The 24,799-nt window shown below is 33.4% G+C and overlaps 1 pseudogene across 1 annotated transcript; it reads left to right on the forward strand.

The window, feature by feature from the left end:
- The first annotated feature begins 19,872 nt into the window (after nt 1–19,872).
- LOC105162336 (increased DNA methylation 1-like) lies at nt 19,873–24,295 on the forward strand (annotated as a pseudogene). Its single transcript, XR_016065441.1, has 14 exons — nt 19,873–19,946; nt 20,098–20,159; nt 20,282–20,363; nt 20,441–20,500; nt 20,730–20,896; nt 21,214–21,427; nt 22,421–22,478; nt 22,571–22,628; nt 22,732–22,988; nt 23,169–23,233; nt 23,369–23,425; nt 23,524–23,617; nt 23,705–23,844; nt 23,960–24,295. The product of XR_016065441.1 is annotated as an increased DNA methylation 1-like (transcript).
- Nucleotides 24,296–24,799: the final 504 nt, after the last annotated feature.

A 24,799-nucleotide genomic window follows, 5' to 3' on the forward strand; every position in this document is an offset into this window, starting at 1 on the left:
TATTTCTTTTAACTTCATTTGACAAGGAAAATAACAATTGTACATAATCTTTTGAGGGCTTAAAATTTTGGGCACTCATGAGAAAAGATGATGTCAATTAGTATAACCAACATCATATCCTATGCTATATATTCAACACCATTTGAGTAAAAATAGTAAGGCATAGTACAAAAGAGTATCCAGGGTCGTATAGGCGCCTGCCTATATAATGCAGTAGAATACAGTATTCAAATTCACCCTAGCAAAGAAATTATTTTCTCCGTGCAAATTTTCTTCTTGTCTCTCGCTCTCAAGATTTCACTTCTCACTCTCTGTTTTTCTCTCCCCCCTCCCTCAAAACAAAATCCAGATCGAACCATTTTTTTGTTTTCTGCATGCAACTGAATTCGGTGGTTGACGTGGATCCCTAACCTGAATTTCTCTCTTTCATTTCTGCTCAGTGAGTTCAAAGAACTAATGAGGATGCAAAAGGTGGTGAATCCAGACGGCCTTGAAATCAACCCTGCGGGTGGTGCCGAACCCAAGTTGCGAGCCAATGAGGCGGGCCCGTGCGAATTGAACAGTGTGGATAGGGTGCATGACAATCTCCACAGAGTTAGAGTGAGTGAGGCGAATGGCTTTGTCGTTTATACGAGGAACAAGAGGTTCAAGAGAAGAAGAAGCGAGGGTGTAAGTATAACTGAACCTCCGAAAGCTGTGAGATCGAACAATGAAATTGCAGTTCATGGTGGTAATGTGGGTGGTGGAAAGGGCGAGATACTGGAACTTGAAATGAAGGAGGATGGAATGGCAAAAATCGATGGGCTTCCAGAGTTTACGCGATCCGGAGGACTAAAGAGTGAAAAATTGGAGGCGTCGGGTGGTCGGACGAAGGGGAAGATGGAGATGGAGATGTCCAAGGAAATCCTTGTTCCAGGGCGCCCAACAACTACTGACGAGCTTTTACAAATGGGATTGCTGGAAGGATACTCAGTTTTCTACGACGGTGGCGATGGGTAACGGTCAACATTCACCATCGGCATTAATTATAACATATTTCTCTTTTTTTATAATTACTTTCGTTGTTTATTTTATCATTACTGTTGGCTTGAATGTGCGTGAACTGTGCAGTGCTTGATAATACTAATGTGTGCATGTTTTTTCTCTGTGAATCAGCCTGAATTCAATCAAATCCAAAATGAAAACTCGGTTTATATTGGAATTGGATAAAAAAAGATTTGGTTTGGTATTTAGTTTTTATTGGTTTGTGGAATGACACCGAATACTAAAATATTAATTTTTTTAATATATATTTTTACATTTAATCATGTACATATTTATATAAATAAGAATTGTAACTACAATTTTTAATATTTAATTTTGAATTCAAAAAACATGAATTATTATGGAACTTTTGTTTGAGATTCATCTTCTTTTTCATAAATTTATCAATTTATCACAAAGAAGATATATAAATTTGAAATCTTATGCTAGACATATAAATTAGGTTTTGCACAATTCTTCTTGCTCTGTGTTTTTCTCTTTTCCCTCAAACTAAATCTAGATTGAACCTTTTTTTCTTTTTTGCATGCAACTGAATTCTCTAGTTGACACCGATCTATAACCTGAAGTTCTCTCTTTCTTTTCTGCAGAACAACTGAACTAATGAGGACGAAAATGATAGAGAATCAGAATTGCTAATAATATGTGGTAAGTAAAATAATTTAGGTTTTTACAAAAAAAAAAAAAAAAGTCTTTTTGCAAATAAATTACATTAATTAAGACCTAATTATTACAGTAGTACGTGTTACAATTTTTTTAAATTCGTGAGTGTTACAACTCATCGCATTTGAATAAGCCTATCAATGGGCTTAAACTTAATTTCCCTTGTCCAAACCCATACTCTTAACTAATACTAATTAAATTAAATTCGTTGGGTTTGCATCCAATAAATTTGTTTTCCATTTTATCATCACCCAATTTGTGCCCAAATTTTTCCACAATTCCACATACCATCTCTAGAGAACTCTTACTGACGAGATCGTCAGTACTCTCCGTCAGTCTGCTCATTTCGCTCTCCATCCCCCCCGCCACCCCCATCATTGCAACCGTCGCCCACCCTCCACATCTTGCCCAAACCCTTCTACTCCTTGCAATTGAAAACAAATTGGGGATGGCAAGGGCAATCTTAGCCATGTCATCGATAATGTCTCAAGATTGCAATCTACGCCTCCTAGACATAAGCTCAAGAAACTCGGCGACCTGTGCTCCCTCTTTTGGTGGATTCTTTGGCTTTCCCTTTCCCAAGGCAGGTTGGCATCTCTCTCCCCCTTCCTTTAATAGAGGGAGCACGTGATTTGCACGTGCTTTGCTAATTACTCTGTTTTCTCTCTTTCCCTCCCCCTCTTCCTCCCCAAAACAAAATCAAGATCCAACCCTTTTTTCTTTTCTGTATGCAACTAACTTTTTTGGTTGACACCAATCCTAATCCTGAATTTCTCTTTTTCATTTCTGTAGCACAACATCCGTCAGTTAAAAGATAATGAGGACGAAAATGATGGAGAATCCAAGCTACTAATAATATGTGGTAATTAAAATAATTTAGAATTACACAAAATCTTTCCTTTTTGCAGATAAATTGCATTGATTGAGACCTAATTATTATAGTAGTATGTGTTATAATTTTTCTTTATAGAATTTGTGTACGTTACAACTCATTGCTCTCGAATAAGTTTATCATTAGGCTACAATTACCATGTCTGGGCCCATACTTTTAACCCATACTCAAACTAAACCGATAGGTTTGGATGAATAAAATACCGACCCCTTGTTTTCCATTTTATTAGTATCCAACTCATACCCAATTTTTTCTGCAATTCCACATACCACTCTCTTGAAAACTCTCATTGACTGAGATCTCTCAGTACTCTTTGTCGGTTTGCTCTCCATCCCCCCCACAACCCCCATCGCTGCAAGCGTCGCCCACCCTCCGCAGCTTCCCTAAACCATTCTACCGCCTTGCAACTGAAATGGAATCGGGGATGGCAAAGGCAATCTTAGCCATGTCATCGATAATGTTTCAAGATTGCAACCCACAACTCCTAGACCTAAGCTCTCGGCGATGTGTGTTCCCTTTTTCAATGGAATCTTTGGCCTTCCCTTTTTCCATGTAGGTTGGTATCTCTGTCCCCCAATCTTCGTGTTCCCTTTTTTTGTGATGATCTTGTGCGTGTGCTTTTGCATGTGCTAGTGTATGTATTTGTGCTTGTGTGTACGTGTAAATCTTAGCTTTCTTGTCTTTCGACTGTGTTCTCATTTCTCTCAAGAACACTTTACAATAAAATTTGATTTCTCTCAATAACAGCAACGATGCCCTAATCATTTTGATTTCTCTCAATAAAATTAGGGCTTTATTTTAATTTAATTTATTATAAAACAAAAAAATAATAGTTGGATTTCTCTCGATAAAAGTTTATCTTTATTTTAATTTGGTTTATTATATATAAAAAAAACATTGGGTATGGGTCTGACCTGACCCAAAAATATGATGTGTTCTAGTAATTTTGGGACTACAGACCTATTGAGTCTTGAGTTGGGTGGGTAGGGTCTAGGCATCAATAATATGTTTGGATTTTATACTTATTTAACGTGAAAAAAAAAATAAAAACATCAATTATTTGGAACGTTTGCTTAAAGTTCATCTTTTAAAAAATTATATTTTCTTCGGAGAGTCAACTTAATTTGACATTGTAGTTTGTCTTGATACTAAAATACATGGTAAATATAAATAATTTAAATTTGTAAATTGCATTAATTTTGACCTAATCATTACAGTTGTATGCATTACAACTCATCTAATTAACTGAACTATTTATATATCTATTTAATCTGAAAAATTAAACAAAAAAGAGATTAATAATTATGTAACTTTTATTTTAAACTCATCTTCTTTTCCGTAAATTAAGCATTGCCAAAAAGGAGATACACAATTTTCGAGTGGGCCATAATCACAAAAACTTGTAATTAATTAGTTCAAACCACAAATCCCCTTAAATATTTAACGGATGGAACACGTGCAAATCAGGTGCTCCATTAAATAATTGACCATTGATTTAATAGACAGAGCACGTGATTTGCACGTACTTTGTTAAATGTTTAAAGAAAGTTTTATTATAACTACTATTGCCAATTTTTGTGATTTATGGACCAAATATGGTGAGCGTTAAAATAATGGAATAAAAACGGCAAAGAAAGTAAATTGTGGCAATTAAATTACAATGTTTTATGTTCTTATCCATACCACATATATACTTTCAAGAAATAATATATGACAACCCAAAAGTATATATAATAATTAGTTGAAAATTTTCAAAATTCACATCATGAAACTACTTTCCAACAGTCTTATCAATAGGTGAAAAGTTAAATAATATTGAATTTTATTATCGCACAATTTAGAGAATTCACATTCCTGATTGTCGTGTTGCGCAAAGAAATTATTTAAAAACATTAATTTTGGGCACTCATGAGAAAAGATGATGTCAATTAGTTTATTTTCAACACTATTTGTGTAAAAATAGTAAGACATAGTACAAGAGAGTATCCAGGGTCGTAAGGCGCCTGCCTATATAATGCAGTAGAATACAGTATCCAAATTCACTCTGGCAAAAAAATTATTTTCTCCGTGAAAATTTTCTTCTTGTTTCTCGCTCTCAAGGTTTCACTTCTCACTCTCTATTTTCTGCTCCCCCTTCCCTCAAACAAAATCCAGATCGAATAATTTTTTAATTTTCTGCATGCAATTGAAATCGGTGGTTGACGTGGATCCCTGACCTAAATTTCTCTCTTTCATTTCTGCTCAGTGAGTTCAAAGAACTAATGAGGATGCAAAAGGCGGTGAATTCAGATGGCCTTGAAATCAACCCTGCGGGTGGTGCCGAACCCGAGTTGCAATCTAATGACGCGGGCCGATGCGAATTGAATAGTGCGGATAGGGTGCATGAGAATCTGCACAGAGTTAGAGTGAGTGAGGCGAATGGCTTTGTTGTTTATACGAGGAACAAGAGGTTCAAGAGAAGAAGAAGCGAGGGTGTAAGTTTAACTGAACCTCCGGAGGCTGTGAGATCGAACGATGAAGTTGCAGTTCATGGTGGTAATGTGGGTGGTGGAGAGGGCGACATGATGGAACTTGAAATGAAGGAGGATGAAGTGGCAAAAATCGATGGGCCTCCGGAGTTTACGCGATCGGGAGGACTGAAGAGTGAAAATTGGAGGCGTTGGGTGGTCGGACAAAGGGGAAGATGGAGATGGAGATGTCTAAGGAAATCCTTATTCCAGGGCGCCCAACAACTGCTAACGAGCTTTTACAGACGGCATTGCTGGAAAAGGATTCTCAGTTTTCTACAACGGTGGCGATAGTGTAACGGTCAACAACCAGCATCGGCATTAATTATAACATATTTCTCTTTTTTTATAATTGTTGCGGTTATTGATTTTATCATTACTGTTGGCTTGAATGTGCATGAATTGTGCAGTGCTTGATAATCTAATGTGTGCATGTTTTTTTCTATGTGAAACAGCCTGAATTCAATCAAATCCAAATTAAAAACTCGGTCTATATTGGAATTGGATAAAAAAAGATTTGGTTTGGTATTTAATTTTTCTTGGTTTGTAGAATGGCACCCAATACTAAAACATTAATTTTTTTTATATATATTTTTACATTTAATCAAGTACATATTTATATAAATAAGAATTGTAACTACAATTTTTAATATTTAATTTGGAATTCAAAAAACATGAATTATTATGGAACTTTTGTTTGAGATTCATCTTCCTTTCATAAATTAATCAATTTATCACATAGAAGATACATAAATTTGAAATCTTGTGCTAGATATATAAATTAGGTTTCGCACAATTCTTCTTGCTCTGTGTTTTTCTCTCTTCCCCCCAAACAAAATCTAGATTGAACTTTTTTTTTCTTTTCTGCATGTAACTGAATTCTCTAGTTGACACCAATCTATAACTTGAAGTTCTCTCTTTCGTTTCTGCAGCACAACTGAACTAATGAGGACGGAAATGATAGAGAATCAAAACTGCTTATAATATGTGGTAAGTAAAATAATTTAGGTTTTTACAAAAAACAATTATTCTTTTTGCAAATAATTACATTAATTGCGACCTAATTATTACAGTTGTACATGTTATAATTTTTTTTTTTAAATTCGTGAGTGTTACAACTCATTGCTTTTGAATAAGCCTGTCAATGGGCTAAACTTAATTACCCTTGCCCAAACCCCTACTCTTAACAGATACTCGTTAAATTAAATTCATTGGGTTTGGATCCAATAAATTTATTTCCATTTTATTAGCACCCAACTCGTGCCCAAATTTTTCCACAATTCCACATACCATCTCTAGAGAAATCTTACCGACGAGATCACTCAATACTCTCCGTCAGTCTGCTCATTCCGCTCATCATCCCCCCCGCCACCCCCATCATTGCAACCGTTGCCCACCCTCCACATCTAGCCCAAACCCTTCTACTTCTTGAAACTGAAAAGGAATTGGGGTTGGCAAGGGCAATCTTAGCTATGTCGTCGGTAATGTCTCAAGGTTGCAATCTACGCCTCCTAGACATAAGCTCAAGAAACTCGGCGACTTGTGCTCCCTCTTTAGGTGGATTCTTTGGCTTTCCCTTTCCCCAGGCAGGTTGGCATCTCTCTCCCCCTCCCTTTAACAGAGGGAGCATGTGATTTGCACGTGCTTTGTTAATTACTCTGTTTTCTCTCTTTCCCTCCCCCTCCTCCTCCCCAAAACAAAATCAAGATCCAACCCTTTTTTCTTTTCTGTATGCAACTAAATTTTTTGGTTGACACCATTTCTTATCCTGAATTTCTCTTTTTCATTTCTGCAGCACAACATCCTTGAGTTCAAAGAACTAATGAGGACGAAAATGATGGAGAATCCAAACTGCTAATAATATGTGGTAAGTAAAAAAATTTAGAATTACACAAAATCTTTCCTTTTGCAGATAAATTGCATTGATTGAGACCTAATTATTAGTGTGTGTTATAAGTTTTTTTTTTTTTTTTAGAATTCGTGTACGTTACAATTCATTGCTCTTGAATAAGTTTATCACTAGGCTGAAATTACCCATGAGCCCATACTTTTAACCCATACTCAAATTAAGCCGATAGGGTTTGGATGAATAAAATACCGGCCCCTTGTTTTCCATTTTATTAGTACGCAACTCATACCCAATTTTTTTTGCAATTCCACATACCACTCTCTTGAAAGCTCTCACTGACTGAGATCTCTCAGTATTCTTCGTCGATCTGCTCTCCATCCCCCCCCACCACCCCCATCGCTGCAAGCGTCGCCCACTCTCCGCAGCCTGCCTAAACCATTCTATCGCCTTGCTACTGAAATGGAATTGGGGATGGCAAACGCAATCTTAGCCATGTCATCAATAATGTTTCAAGATTGCAACCCACAACTCCTAGACCTAAGCTCTCGGCGATGTGTGTTCCCTTTTTCGATGGAAACTTTGGCCTTCCCTTTTTTCTTGTAGGTTGGTATCTCTCTCCCCTAATCTTCGTTTCCCTTTTTTTGTGACGATCTTATGTGTGTGTTTTTGCATGTGCTAGTGTATGTATTTGTGCTTGTCTGTGCGTGTAAACTTAGCTTTCTTGTATTTCGACTGTGTTCTCATTTCTCTCAAGAACACTTTACAATAAAATTTGATTTCTCGCAACAAAAGCAACAATGCCCTAATCATTTTGATTTCTCTCAATAAAATTTGGGCTTTATTTTAATTTTGATTTACTATAAAACAAAAATATAATAGTTGGATTTCTCTAAATAAAAGTTTGGCTTTATTTTAATTTGGTTTATTATATATATAAAAAAAAAACATTGGGTATGGGTCTGACCTAACCCGAAAATATATGATGTGTTCTAGTAATTTTAGGACTATAGACCTATTGAGTCTTGAGTTGGGTGGGTAGGGTCTAGGCCTCAATAATATGTTTAGATTTTATACTTATTTAACGTGAAAAAAAGATAAAAACATGAATTATTTGGATGTTTTGTTTAAAGTTCATCTTTTAAAAAATTATATTTTCTTCTGATAGTCAACCTAATGTGACATTGTAGTTTGTCGTGATACTAAAATATATGGTAAATATAAATAATTTAGATTTGTAAATTGCATTAATTTTGACCTAATCATTACAGTTGTATGCATTACAACTCATCTAATTAACTGAATTATTTGTGTATCTATTTAATCTGAAAAATTAAACAAAAAAGGAGATACACAATTTTCGAGTGGGCCATAATCACAAAAACTTGTAATTAATTAGTTCAAACCACAAATCCCCTTATATATTTACCGAATGGAACACGTGCAAATCAGGTGCTCCATTAAATTATTAACCATTGATTTAATAAACAGAGCATGTGATTTGCACATACTTTGTTAAATGTTTAAAGAAACTTTTATTATAACTAATATTGCCAATTTTTGTGATTTATGGACCAAATATAGTGAGCGTTAAAATAATGGAATAAAAAGGGCAAAGAAAGTTATTTGTGGGACTTAAATTTCAATATTTTATGTTCTTATCGATACCACATATATACTTTCAAGTAATATATATAATAATTAGTTGAATATTTTCAAAATTCACATAATGAAACTACTTTCCAACAGTCTTATCAATAGGTGAAAAGTTAAATAATATTGAATTTTATTATCGAACAATTTAGAGAATCCACATTCCTGATTGTCGTGTTGCGCAAAGAAATTATTTAAATATTTATATATTTTTCTGTCAGTCTTACCTAATTTGACATTATGGTCTGTAGTTTGTCGTGACGCCAATAGTACATCGTAAATATAATAATTAATAACACAAAAATCTTAATTTCTAATGTCATGTTGCAAATTTATTATTAATTATATTAATTTTGACCTAATTATTACATTGTTACGCGTTAAACTTTTTTACTTTGCAATTTGCGTGCATTAAACTCATGACACGCAAACTATATATATATTTATTTAATTTGGATTTCAAAAAAAACATGAAATATTATGGAACTTTTGTTTGAGATTCATCTTCTCTTTCATAAATTAATCAATTTATCACAAAGAACATACATAAATTTGAAATCTTGTGCTAGATATATAAATTAGGTTTCATACAATTCTTCTCGCTCTGTGTTTTTCTCGCTTCCCCCCAAACAAAATCTAGATTGAACCTTTTCTTCTTTTTTGCATGCAACTGAATTCTCTAGTTGACACCGATTTATAACCTGAAGTTCTCTCTTTCATTTCTGTAGCACAACAGAACTAATGAGGACAAAAATGATAGAGAATCCAATCTGCTAATAATATCTGGTAAGTAAAATAATTTAGGTTTTTACAAAAAAAAAATCATTCTTTTTGCAAATAAATTACATTAATTGCGACCTAATTATTATAGTAGTACATGTTATAATCTTTTTTTTTTAAATTCGTGAGTGATACAACTCATCTTTTTTGAATAAGCCAGTCAATGGGCTACACTTAATTACACTTGCCCAAACTCATACTCGTAACTTATACTCGTTAAATTGAATTCATTGTGTTTGGATCCAATAAATTTGTTTTCCATTTTATCAGCACCCAACTCGTGCCCAAAATTTTCCACAATTCCACATACCATCTCTAGATAATTCTTTCTAACGAGATCGCTCAGTACTCTCTGTCAGTCTACTCATTTCGCTCTCCATCCCCACCGCCACCCACATCATTGCAACCGTTGCGCACCCTCCACATCTAGTCCAAACCCTTCTACTTCTTGCAACTGAAAAGAAATTTGGGATGGCAAGGGCAATCTTAGCCATATTACAACTCCTAAACATAAGCTCAAGAAACTCGGCGACGTGTGCTCCCTCTTTCGGTGGATTCTTTGGCTTTCCCTTTTCCCAAGCAGGTTGGCATCTCTCTCCCCCTCCCTTTAACAGAGGGAGCACGTGATTTGCACGTGCTTTATTAATTACTCTGTTTCTCTCTTTCCCTCCCCCTCCTCCTCCCCAAAACAAAATCAAGATCCAACCCTTTTTTTTTCTACATGCAACTGAATTTTTTTGTTGATATCAATCCTAACCTGAATTTCTCTCTTTCATTTCTGCTGCACGACATCCGTGAGTTCAAAGAACTAATAAGGACGAAAATGATGGAGAATCCAAACTGCTAATAATGTGGTAAGTAAAATAATTTAGAATTACAAAAAATCTTGCTTTTTCCATATAAATTGCATTAATTGAGACCTAATTGTTACATTAGTATATGTTACAATTTTTTTTTTAAATTCGTGTACGTTACAACTCATTGCTCTTGAATAAGCTTACCATTAGGTAAAATTACCCATGCCCGGACCTATACTTTTAACCCATTCTCCTCAAGTTAAACCGATAGGGTTTGGATGACAAATACCGGACCCTTGTTTTTCATTTTATTAGTACCCAACTCATACCCAAATTTTTCCGCAATTCCACATACCACCCTCTTGAAAACTCTCACTGATGGAGATCTCTTAGTACTCTTCTTCGGTCTGCTCTCCATCCCCCCGCCACCCCCATCACTGCAACTGTCGGCCACCCTCCACAACCACCCTAAACCATTCTACCGCCTTGCAACTGAAAAGGAATTGGGGATGGCAAGGGCAATTTTAGCCATATCATCAATAGTGTTTCAAGATTGCAACCGACAACTTCTAGACCTAAGCTCAACAAACCCGGCGACGTGTGTTCCCTCTTCGATAGAATCTTCGGCGTTCCCTTTTTCTATATAGGTTGTCATCTCTCTCCCCCAATCTTTGTGTTCCCTTTTTTTGTGACAATCTTGTGTGTGTGCTTTTTCATATGCTATTGTATGTATTTGTGCTTGTGTGTGCGAGTAAATTTTAGCTATTTTATCTTTCGACTGTGTTCTCATTTCTTTAAAGAACACTTTATAATAAAATTTGATTTCTCTCAACAATAGCAACAATGCCCTAATCATTTTGATTTCTCTCAATAAAATCTGGGTTTTATTTTAATTTGATTTATTATAAAACAAAAAAAATTGTAGGGGTCTGAATTCTCTCTATAATTGGCTTTATTTTAATTTGGTTTATTATATAACAAAAAATAAAAGAAAGAAAACATTGGGTATGGGTCCGACCTGACTCGAAAATATGATGTGTTCTAGTAATTTTGGGACTACAGACCTATTGAGTCTTCAGTTGGGTGGGTAGGGTCTAGGCATTGATAATATGTTTAGATTTTATACTTATTTAACGTCAAAAATGAAATAAAAACAAATTTTTGTTTAAATTTCATCTTTTAAATAATTATATTTTCTTCTGATAGTCTACCTAATTTGATATTATAGTTTGACGTGATACTAAAATATAAATAATTTAAATCTATAAATTGCATTAATTTTGACCTAATCATCACAGCTGTATGCGTTACAAGTCATCTAATTAACTGAACTATTATATATCTAATTAATTTGAAAAATTAAACAAAAAAAAGGAGACACACAGTTTTCAAGGGGGCCATAAACACAAAAACTTGTAATTAATTAGTTCAAAAACAAACTCCCCTTAAATATTTAACGGATGGAACACGTGCAAATCAGGTGCTCCATTAAATAATTGTCCATTAATTTAATAGACAGAGCACATGATTTGCACGTACTTTGTGAAATATTTAAAGAAAGTTTTATTATAACTAATATTGTCAATTTTTGCGACTTATTGACTAAATATGGTGAGCGTTAAAATAATGGAATAAAAAAGGCAAAGAAAGTAAATTATGGGACATAAATTTCAATGTTTTATGTTCTTATCCATACCATATATTCAAGGAATAATACACGACAAGCCAAAAATATATATAATAATTGAAACTACTTTTCAACAGTCTTATCAATAGGTGGAAAGTTAAATAATATTGAATTTTATTATCGAACAATTTAGAGAATCCACCTTCTTGATTGTCGTGTTGCGCAAAGAAATTATTTGAATATTTTTTTAATTTTCTACCAATTTTACCTAATTTGGAATTACGGTCTGTAGTTTGTCGTGACACTAATAATACATGGTAAGTATAATAATTTAATATTACAAAAATTTTACTCTCTAATGTCGTGTTGCGAATTTGTTATAAATGACATTAATTTTCACCTAATTATTACACTGTTATGCATTAAAACTTTTTTTCCTTTGAAATCTGTGCGCATTAAACTCTTGATACCAAATTGTTTATATATTTATTTAATGTAGAATTCAAAAAAGATGAATTACTATAGAACTTTTGTTTGAGATCATCTTCTTTTCCATAAATTAGTCAATCTATCACAGAGAAGATACATAAATTTTGAAATTTTGTGCCAGATATATAAATTCTTACTTTGAACTTCATTTGTGATACATAAATTTCAAAATCTTGTGCTAGATATATAAATTATTTCTTTTAACTTTTGTGAAATTTTTGTTTGAAGTTCATCTTGTTTTTCAAAAACCTCATTTAGCTAAGTCCCTAATTCGAGAATTAACTTATCACATATTCAATCTAGCGTTATTTCTATCCATACTGTACATAAATACTCAATTTAAAAACCCTTTACCCATTTTATTTACTACGCTGTTATCATACTATATATATATACTTGCAAACAATAATATATGGTAAACCAAAAATAAGTATAAGAATTAGTTGAAAATTTACAAAATCGATGTCATAGAACTACATCTGCCATTACTATGAATAGGTTGAAAGTTAAATAGTACGTACTAAATTGTGCAAGAAAAATTACGAGAATAGTCCACCTTTCAAATTGTCATATTACGTAAAAATATTGTTCAAAAATTATATTTTTCTTCTAACACTTATACCTAATTTGACTTTGTAGTTTGTTGTGATGTTAAAATGCGTGATAAGTATAATAATTTAAATCTATAAATTGTATTGATTTTGACTTAATTATCAATGTCTTATAAGTTACAACTCATCTAATTGCCTAAACTATTTATATACCTATTTAATTTGAAAAATTAAACCAAAAAAAAGTCATAATTAATTATGCAATTTTTGTTTTAAATTCATCTTCTTTTCCATAAATTAACCATTGCCAAAAAGGAGATACACAATTTTTGAGTGGGCCATAATCACAAAAAACTTGTAATTAATTAGTCCAAACTATAAATTCCTTTAAATATTTAAAGGAGGGAACACGTGCAAATCAAGTGTTCTATTAAGTAATTGACCATTGATTTAACAGAGAAAGAGAGCACCTGATTTGCACGTACTTTGTTAAATATTTAACGAATTTTTCTGTTATGACTGAAATTGCTAATTTTTGTGGCTTATGGACTAAATATAGTTAGTGCTAAAACAATGAAACTAAAATTACAAAGAAAGAAAGTTGTGAGACGTACATTGCATCTTTTTTCCCATTATCCATACAATTTATATACTTTCAAGCAATAACATATGGCAAGGCAAAAATATATAATAATTAGTTGGAAATATACAAAATGCATGTCATAAAACTACTTTCTGCCAGTACTGTCAATAGGTGGAAAGTCAAAAAATATTGAGTACTGCTATTAAATAATTTAGAGAATTCACCTTGCTGATTATCGTGTTGTGTAAAAAAATTATTTAAATATATATATATATACATATATTGTATAGTCTTATCTAATTTAACTTTATGGTATGTAGTTATCGTAACGCTAATAATATATGGTAAGTATAATAATTTAGTATTACAAAAATCTTGCTTTCTGATGTCGTGTTGATGATATTTATAAAAAAATTGCATTAACTTTGACCTTATTATATATTACAGTGGTAAGCATTACAACTTTTATTTTCTGTGAAATTCGTGTGCGTTACAACTCACCACAATTGTTTAATATATTTATTTAATGTGGAATTCAAATTATCAAACTTTTTTTTTAAAATTCATCTTCTTTTTCATAAATTTTGAAATCTTGTGCTGGATATATAAATTATTTCTTTTAAATTTTTTGGAAAGGAAAATAACGCACGTGTGTGAATAGAATATTTTCACGGATTAAAAATTTTGGGGATCATGAGAAAAGATAATGTCAATTAGTAATAACGAATATTGTGTCGTATGTTATCCAATACGATTTAGAATAAAAATATTAGCCCATTGTAAAATATAGTAAATGAGAGAATCCAATGTCGTACAAGCACTGGTCTATATAATGCGGATACAGTATGCCAGCTCACACTAGCAAATGAAATATTTTGTCCTTGTAAATTTTCTTCTCTTTTCTCACACATAAGGTTTCACATAGTTCTTCTCACTCTGGTTTCTCTCTTTCTCTCCCTCTCCCTTTTCCCAAAACAAAATCTATGTGCAACTAAATTCTTTGGTTGCCACCAATCCATAAGCTGAATTTTTTTCTTTCATTTCTGCAGCAGAACATCCGTGAGTTCAAAAAATTAAAGGAGGACGAAAATGATAGAAAATCCAAACTGCTAATAATATATGGTAAGTAAAATAATTTTGAATTACAAAAAATCTTGCTTTTTGCGTATAAATTGCATTAATTGTGACCTAATTAATTATTATAGTAGCATATGTTATAATATGTTTTAAAATCCGTGTATGTTACAACTCATTGCTCTTGAACCGTAGGCTAAAATTACATAGGTCTGGGCCAATATTTTTAACTCATACTCGTTAAATTAAACTATTTGAGTTTGGATGAATAAAATACCCAATGTTTTTCATTTTATCAATACTCAACTCATACCCAAATTTTTTCACAATTCCACATATCACTCTCGTGCGTTAAACAATAGCAACAATGCCCTAATCAGTTTGATTTATCTCAATAAAATTTAGGCTTCATTTTAATTTGATTTATTATAAAACAAAGATAATACTTTGATTTCTCTCAATAAAAGTTTGGCTTTATTTCAATTTGGTTTATTATACAACAAAAATAGAAAAACATTTGATATGGTCGGACCTGCTTGGAAAAGTCGGATATGTTACAGTACTTTTGGAATTATAGACCCATTGAGTCTTGAGTTGGGTGGGTATAGGGTCTAGGCATCGATAATATATTTGGATTTTATCCATTGATAGATCTAGAATTGGGGGATTCGAACTATTTATATATAATTATTTAATGTGAAAAAAAATAAAAACATGAATTCTTTTGGAACTTCAGTTTGAAGTTCATCTTTTCAAAAATTATATTTTTTTTCTGATGGTCATAGTTAATTTGACCTTATAGTTTGTCCCGATGATAAAAAACGTGGTAAGTATTATATTTTAATCTATAAATTGCATTAATGTTTTACCTAATTATCACAGTCTTATGCGTTACAACTCATCTAATTACCTGAACTATTTATATACCTATTTAACTTGAAAAACTAAACAAAAAAACATTAATAATTATGAAATTTTTGTTTTAAATTCATCTTCACTCCCATAAATTAACCGTTGGCAAGAAAGAGATACACAATTTTCGAGTTCATAGTACAAAAACTTGTATTAATTAGTCCAAACTACAAACTCTCCTTAAATATTTAACGGATGGAGCACGTGCAAATCAAGTGCTCCATTAAATAATTGACCATTGATTTAATAGATAGAGCACGTGATTTGCACGTGCTTTGTTTAATATTCAACAAATTTTTTTGTTCAAACTAAAATTGCTAATTTTTATGACTTCTGGACTAAATATGGTGAGTGTTAAAATAATGAAATAAAGAACACAAAGACAGTAAGTCCTGAGACACAAATTTCAATGTTTTCTGTTCTTATCCTTACCAATATATACACTTTCAAGAAATAATATACAACAAGCCAAAACTATATACAATAATTAGTTGAAAATTTTCAAAATTCACATCATGAAACTATTTTTCAAAAGCCTTATCAATAGATGAAAAGTTAAGTAATATTGAATTTTATTGTCGAACAATTTAGAGAATCCACATTCCTGATTGTCGTTTTGCGCAAACAAATTTTTAAATATTGACATATTTTTCTGTCAATCTTACCTAATTTGAATTATAGTCTGTAGTTTGTCGTGACGCTAATTATACATGGTAAGTATATAATTAATATCACAAAAATCTTGATTTCTAATGTCATGTTGCAGATTTGTTATAAATTATATTAAATTTTGACCTAATTATTACAATGTTACATGTTATAATTTTTTTTCCTTTGCAATCCGTGCGGATTAAACTCATGACACACAGACTATTATATATTTATTTAATTTGGAATTCAAAAAACATAAATGATTATGAAACTTTTGTTTGAGATTCATCTTTTCTTTCATAAATTAATCAATTTATCACAAAGAAGATAAATAAATTTGAAATCTTGTGCTAGATATATAAATTATTTCTTTGAACTTCCTTTGACATGGAAAATAACAATTGTATAGAATCTTTTGAGGGCTTAAAATTTTGGGCACTCATGAGAAAAGATGATGTCAATTAGTATATGTTCAACACCATTTGAGTAAAAATAATAAGATATAGTACAAGAGAGTATCCAGGGTCGTATAGGCGCCTGCCTATATAATGCAGTAGAATACAGTATCCAAATTCACTTTGGCAAAGAAATTATTTTCTCCGTGCAAATTTTCTTTTTGTCTCTCGCTCTCAAGGTTTCACTTCTCACTCTCTGTTTTCCTCTCCCCCCTCCCTCAAACAAAATCCAGATCGAACCATTTTTTTCTTTTTTACATGCAACTAAATTCGGTGGTTGACGTGGATCCCTAATCTGAATTTCTCTCTTTCATTTTCTGCTCAGTGAGTTAGAAGAACTAATGAGGACGCAAAAGGCGGTGAATCCAGACGGCCTTGAAATCAACCCTGCGAGTGGTGCCGAACCCGAGTTGTGAGCCAATGAGGCGGGCCCGTGCGAATTGAATAGTGCGGATAGGGTGCATTACAATCTGCACAGAGTTAGAGCGAGTGAGGCGAATGGCTTTGTCGTTTATACGAGGAACAAGAGGTTAAAGAGAAGAAGAAGTGAGGATGTAAGTATAACTGACCCTCCGGAGGCTGTGAGATCGAACGATGAAGATGCAGTTTATGGTGGTAATGTGGGTGGTGGAGAGGACGAGATGATGGAACTTGAAATGAAGGAGGATGGAGTGGCAAAAATCGATGGGCCTTCAGAGTTTACGCGATCGGGAGGATTGAAGAGTGAAAAATTGGAGGCGTCGGGTGGTCGGACAAAGGGGAAGATGGAGATGAAGATGTCCAAGGAAATCCTTGTTCCAGGGCGCCCAACAACTGCTGACGAGCTTTTACAGACGGGATTGCTGGAAGGATACTCAGTTTTCTACGACGGTGGCGATAGGGTAACGGTGAACAATCACCATCGGCATTAATTATAACATATTTTTCTTTTTTTTATAATTGCTGCGGTTGTTTATTTTATCATTATTGTTGGCTTGAATGTGCATGAACTATGCAGTGCTTGATAATACTAATACGTGCATGTTTTTTCTCTATATGAAACAGCCTGAATTCAATCAAATCCAAATTGAAAACTCCGTCTATATTGAAATTGGATAAAAAAAAATTGGTTTGGTATGTATTTTTTATTGGTTTGTGGAATGGCACCGAATACTAAAATATTAGTTTTTTATATATATTTTTACATTTAATCATGTACATACTTATATAAATAAGAATTGTAACTACAATATTTAATATTTAATTTTTGACCATTTATTATCTTTTTCTGGAAAAACTCAATTCATAAAAATATCAAACTGAAATATCGAAAAAGATTTAATAATTATGAAAAGTGAATCGAATTAGTAAATCAAACAAAAATTGGTTCGGTAAACCATCCAAAAAATTCAGTTTGGCTCGGTAACAAATTACCGAAAAATCTATTTTTTTTATATAAAAAAATATAACTTTTAGCATATATTATATATAATGTGTATTTATTTTTTAGTGTACTTATATATATATATTTATGTCTATATATATTAGTTTTTTTAAAGTAAATCTGATTATGTATATATTTATGAATACACTTTACCCCGGCCCCTTCAACTATATCAAATATATTATTTACCCTCCCTTAAACTAATAAGTATAATATTCACCTCTTGGACTAAATTTTTGGACAAAAATACCTTTATACTATATACACATATGATGCACAAATTAAGATTGTTGAATATTTTGCACTTTATATTAAATTTCAAATATTTCTTAATTAGAACAGATATATCTCAAATATTTACTTTAGAACAAATACCAAATTTTTAAAAAAAACCTTGTACTGAATACTAGATTAAAATTTTAATTTTGATTTTCGATGCAAATCGAAATTTCGATTTTGATTGGATGTGTCTGAATTCTGCACACCCTAAATGAATACCCCTAATTGTGATTTTTTTGTCCAATAAAGTGGGGAAACGGCTCAAAAGTATTTAAGATAATATACAAATTCGTATAAGTATTTTAATGTTATTTATATTTGTACGTGTTGTGTTTTCACTTACTTTTAGAATACACAAACTATTTCACATGCATGTATAACTACAACTTTGTTATTGGGCTCATAACATTTTCCATATGACATTCTAACAATAGTTTCATACTAATTTTATATACAAATTACAAGAAACTTTATGTTTTGTTTATATAATATGATAGAACTATGAAGTCATGCATTCATATGTGTAAGAAATTTTTGTTTAACAGTATTGACTGGATGTTTCTTCCTTGAAGGGATTGGAACTACGTGGAACTATGCATGATTCTCGTATTCTGTGCGCTTGCCGTTTATACAAGGGAGCTACAGTAAGTAGCCGATATTGTAGAATTTCTTGTTTAGTTGACTCATAAAACTATTTAATCATCCTGCAATTTCATGTTCCTATCATTGATCCAATCAATGGTGTCTCTAATTTATGTAGGTAGTTTCACCTTGGCAATTTGAGATCCATGCGTGCAACACGTCATATCCGCTTCGAGAACGGGAAAAGCCTGCTTGAGGTGGTCAAAGAAGTCAGGGTTTGTTCCGATATGACATTGGAAGAAGCCGTGCAAAGCTACGAAGGCCCTGCACTGGCGAAGGAGTCAGTCATCTGTCAGAAGTGCAACGGTGAGCAGCTTGGTTTATTACAATTGAATTTCTTGAACGCTTGCTGCATTTGAAAAGACAGCTTTTGTTCTTTGGTTTCTGGGGTCATTTCTTGCACCATTTGTTGCCAAGGTGAAAGTGCTTTGTGGTTCTTGCAAGATTGCCGTGAACTCAGAAGTTGGCGCAGCACGTGCGAAATCTAGGTATATATCTGCACAAGTAATTTATGTGACAAATTTTTCTTGTCTTGCACTCTTGTTTGTTGGATAGTGATTTGCTTGTGATCAGCTTTTAACCTTTATGAAGTGCATTGAACATCTTATATAACTAAAAACTTACTAGTTGCAAGATAGAAACGTGTACGTGCAAACATCTTCAAATGGTTATATGATACTGATATATAAACAGTCTTTTTAGACTCTGAAAGGTCGAACTTCTTATAAGCTTGTCTTATGTTGCCTTTATTGTTCCATCTTTCTCCCTCTTTTACTCACTAATATTCTGTTTCCTCCTTTCAGGCATTCGGAGTTGAAGTCTAATGCAAAATCTCAGGGAACATCCTCATCGAGGCTTTCGACAAGAAAGAAAGATCAACAGAATATAACAAGGAAGTAGGTTATGTGCATTTTTCTCGACTTTCTGAAGCCAGATATTTTGGCCTTTATATGCTATGAAACAAGTGAATATCTTATCTTTATAATAATCCTTCCTCCTTTTCTGATATGTTTTTGTTTGCTAGGTCAAGGCAATCGCGGCGATCTTCTGCACCAAAGTTGCACGGAAATGCTTTAGCAAGGTACTCAAAATCCTTATCGCGCATAAACTCAAATGATAGTTCCTCCTTGCATGGCTCAATGAAGAACAAGACAACGAGGAAGACGTTGAAGAAGAAGGTGCAAATGTGTATCATTGATTTTTCATTTAACTTTTATATCATGGTGTTTTAGGTTGTCAAAGAGGTCTTCATCCTTCAAGAGGGGAACTCCATCCGGCTCTGTGCAGTCAAAAAGTTCATTAAAGATCACTAGAAAGTTGGTTTCTTACTCCAATTTTCTCTCAATTCTAAAGTATTATGTGCGTGCTATTTATTGTTCTACTTTGCCTAACGGTCTCCTGCATTTTTCTGCGCAGAGATGAGGGCATGCACAAGCTGGTCTTTGACGATGGTGGATTACCAGATGGAACTAAACTCGCTTATTATGCTCATGGCGAGGTAGTCCAGATAAATACAGTAATTTGTACTTTGTTTTGCTATTTCAGCCTTGTAAACGTCTTCCTGCCTGTCTGTAGAAATTTTGTGCAGGCGTTAAAATCGGATCAGGAATATTTTGCCAGTGCTGCGATCTTTTGGTAAGAGTTTCAATTATTCATTCAAAATATTTAATCATTGTTGCTGGTTTCTTGATTTTTTCTTTTTTCCCCTACACCGTGCAGGTTAGTCCATCTCTGTTTGAAGCTCATGCTGGTTGGGCCTCCCGCCGTAAACCGTCATTTGCTTTTTCTTTGTTTTAATTTGAACATTAATGAACATTATTGTTTGTTTCAATCTGAAGATTATGCTTTTGTGTTCTTCTAACAGCTATATGTATATCTATACATCTAATGGGGTGTCCCTCCATGAATTCACCGTCTCTGTGCTAAAAGGGGGCAAGCGTTCCATCAAAGAAAGTGATGGCCGGTGCATCGTCTGTGAAGGTGGTGGGGAGCTTGTGCTTTGTGATGCATGCCCGAGGGCCTTCCACAAAGGTAGTTTTTACATTTATAAGTAAGCTAAATCTAGATGTGCACATATTGTGCTGCCGACTCATCTTCCTATATAATTGAACCACTATGATAGCCCACTCGGCAAATTTGGGCTATATATGTTATCACAATGGATTTGGCGAAGAATATGAAAGGGGAAATGAAAAGGCAACGAGAACTAAATACATTTGGCATAGCAAGCATGACGGCATGCTCACATATTCTGGAATTTTCTCCAATAATGCTTTGTGCATATTAGATGTGTACCAATTCTTGCACTTGTATGACGTTTTTACTTGAATGTCCATCTTACCGTGCAGAATGTGCATCTGTGTCTAGTGTTTGTTGTGATAAATGGTATTGCACATATTGTGAGAAGATGTTCCGGAGGGAAAGATATGCTGAGCGGAATGTCAATGCTGTTGCAGCTGGTAGAGCGCCGGGTAGTGATCCAATAGCACAGCTAACAGGTGGCTCCACTAGCATGGTCAAGGACCTCGAAGAAGCTGAAGTAATAGCGTGCATAATCTGCAGGTAGTCCTCATATATGGAAATGTAGAAAGTAACATTCTATAAGGGTGATCACTTTTTCTTTTTTTTTTTAAAAGTCGTATGAATCAAAACGAATTGAATTGTTTTTTTTGTCAAAAATCAACCTGTACTGTTAAATATATATTAATATTTTAAATTATACATATGAATAATTTGATAACATTAATTAATTGTTCGGAATAATTTCATCTTCGAATAATAGAAGCCTAAAGTTCATACATTATCAAATCGCAACATTGCAAAATCTAGTTTTCTAAAACTTATATATAGGCTCTACACAAGGATACATTTTTAAATTTTAATATAACAAATCAAGTTCATTAGAATTTTTCCCTTTCTCCTCTCTCTTCTCTTTTTTGCTGTCCCCTATTCTCTATTTTCACTTTTGAAAGGAATATTCATTATGTTTGAATTTGTATGAACAATTAAGTACATCTTTTGTGTTTTTTTATTTTTTGTTTTTTAGTTGATAGAGTTTTTTATTTCTACTGCGTAATTATCTAGTGTATCACATGTCATCGTAGTTGAAATCTGGTATTCAAAATATTTTCAAAAATATTTTAGTTGTATTATATCCTGAACTATTGAGTATTTAACTTTAATTGTTCTGAAACTTGTTAAATTTTTGTTACTTAAAGACTTTAGTTATATTTATTCTAGAATTATTGTGTATTTAACTTAAATTATTCCGGTAATCTATTATTTTTTGTCAATGAAAGAATTTTATTTAACTATATACATATTTTTGTTTTTTATTAGTTTCAATATTCTATTTTTATTATAAGTGTTAAAATTGCCAAACCGCACGAAACACACATTTGATTTTGGTTTCAAAATTGACCATTTGAAGAATTATTTTATAAAACTGTAAATGACAATTTAATTTAAAAGAATAATTTTAAGAAAATCGAACCCGCACGTTGATGCATTCTAGTTAGTGACAATTTGTTAATCCATTGACTTATTTTTTTGCAGATGCCATGATTTTAGTACATCGGGTTTTGGTCCTCGTACCGTCATAGTGTGTGATCAGGTATTGTTCTTCCTTTTCATCTTTGCTTTTCCTATATAACTAAGTTCCATCAATATAGATTACAATACTTCATTCGATTTCATACCTTCCAGTGCGAAAAGGAGCATCATGTGGGCTGTTTGAAAGAATGCGGGATGGATGATCTAAAGGTGCACACATCCAGCACAAGAATTAGCTACTTCAATATAGCATGGATAAATTTTCTTTTTAATCCTTTTTTTTTTTTGGTCTATCGTCTCAAAACTGTATGCACCGTTGTTGTCGGAACTTCTTGAAGGAAAGTGGTTCTGTTCCGCGGACTGCAAGTGGATCCACTCAGTACTGCAGAATTTGTTGAATGCCGGGGCAGAGGAGCTCCCAGATTGTTCTTTGGATATTCTAAAGAAGAAGCTAGTGGGAAATAATAGGGTTGCTGATGCTGGTATTGACGTGAGATGGAGGCTTTTGAGAGGAAAGGACAGTTCAAAGGAAGCCAGAGCACTGCTGTCACAAGTGGTAGCTATATTTCATGTAAGAATGCTTCTGTCATTTCATCCTAATGTTCTTGGTTACTTGAATTTATTGCTAAGTATAAAGATTTGCAATGATCAACAATGTGGTACTGTAAACTGCACGAACTATGCACACACACATGCACGTGCTATAAGAGAAGCCGGTATGATTGCAATTGTTCGTCGATTTGTGTTCCAGAAATGTTTTGATCCAATTATCGATTCAGAAACTGGGTGTGACTGGATTCCGCCTATGGTCTACTGGTACGTGCAACTTCTTCTACCTTTTAATAGGCATAGGGTCATTTTCTTGCCTTCGCCTGGCCGATCATGTCTTGTCCCCATAATCTTCCCTGTCTCACTCCTCATATCCCTTTGCCTTCCTTTTATCTCTGACAGGAGCAATATAAGGGGCCAAGACTTTGGCGGATTGTATTGTGCAATTTTAACGGTGAAGTAAGAACCATTTCACCTTATGTCTATTCGGAACCGCCAATCATCTCAGTACATTGGTAATTCCATGTTCTCATTTATGAGTTTTGGCAATCTTGCAGCTCAATTGTTGTGTCAGCCGGGATCATTCGGATTTTTGGACAAGATATGGCTGAACTCCCATTAGCTGCAACGCGCACTGGATAACAGGGCAAGGTAAGTTCTCATTTATGCTATAAATGTTACAACTCAGTGCCTACATAAATGAGAAAGGTTGTGATCAGTGGACTAAGTATCTTGCAGGGATACTTCCAAATACTTTACGACTGCATTGTGAAATTGCTGGCGTTTTTCCTGTCAAAATGCTTGTGCTCCCGGCAACCGACAATGCAAAGCCAATGTGGACAAACAAGTTTGGATTTAAAGAGATACCAGAAGTGCAGGTAAGCAAGCAGCCAACTGCCACAGCCCCCCTCCCCCTTGCCTTCCCTCAGGAAAACTACAAACAAACAACTCTAATTCCCCTGTTACTCATAATTGATCTTCTCTATTTTTCAGCTTGAGGACTACAAACAGACTTGTTGGCAAATGATAACTTTTGACAGAACGTCATTGCTGCAGAAGCCAGTCCCAAACTGTCGCATTATAAATCAGGAGCAAGCAGACTCTGATGTTCCCTTGCAGTGATTAGTCAAGAATCAATTTCCTTTTGCAGGCGCTAATGGCTTGGTGTAGTTTATTTCATTTCTCTGCTGGTTGTCTCCTACTGATTCTTGATTGGGATGCACTATAAGTTTATCATATGCTTTGGAGACATGTATCAAATTTTATGCGCAATGAATCTGCCTGGGCCGATTCGATCAAAATTGATCCAATAAAAAGTGGGTTTGGTCCCATTGGCCTGTCCTGGGATAGTCCCAGGTCTCAATACTTAGGTACAACTCAGCGTAGTCCAAGGATCAATTAGTCCCTATTAGGCTATTTCTTTTCCTTTTATAAATCACGACAACTTTTTTATTTATTCTTTAAAGTTGACTGTTCTAGATGTTTTTTTATAATTTTGAAACTCCGAAAATTTTCCTCTAGTATTTTACTTTTAAATTTTTAGTACATTAATTCATCCATACTAATTGTTTATTTTTTTTAAAGCTTATTTTAAATTCTTTTTGGATTTGCTATTATTTAAATTTATTATTGCAAGTGTGTTAGTAAAATATTACTTAAGTTTGAAAAATAGTCTTAACTATTTTTTTTCTAGTAACAAGTTTTTTTATGATTGAATTAATTATTCATTTATTTTACAAGACAACCATAAATTTAATTGTTTAAAAGAACTCCTTAATTTCATAAAATAAAATAATAATAATAATCATAAGACAAACACATTTGGGCTTGGTC

This window comes from Sesamum indicum, linkage group LG5, assembly GCF_026168435.1.
Source record: "Sesamum indicum cultivar Baizhima isolate 11 linkage group LG5, ASM2616843v1, whole genome shotgun sequence".
Taxonomy (NCBI): Eukaryota; Viridiplantae; Streptophyta; class Magnoliopsida; order Lamiales; family Pedaliaceae; genus Sesamum; species Sesamum indicum.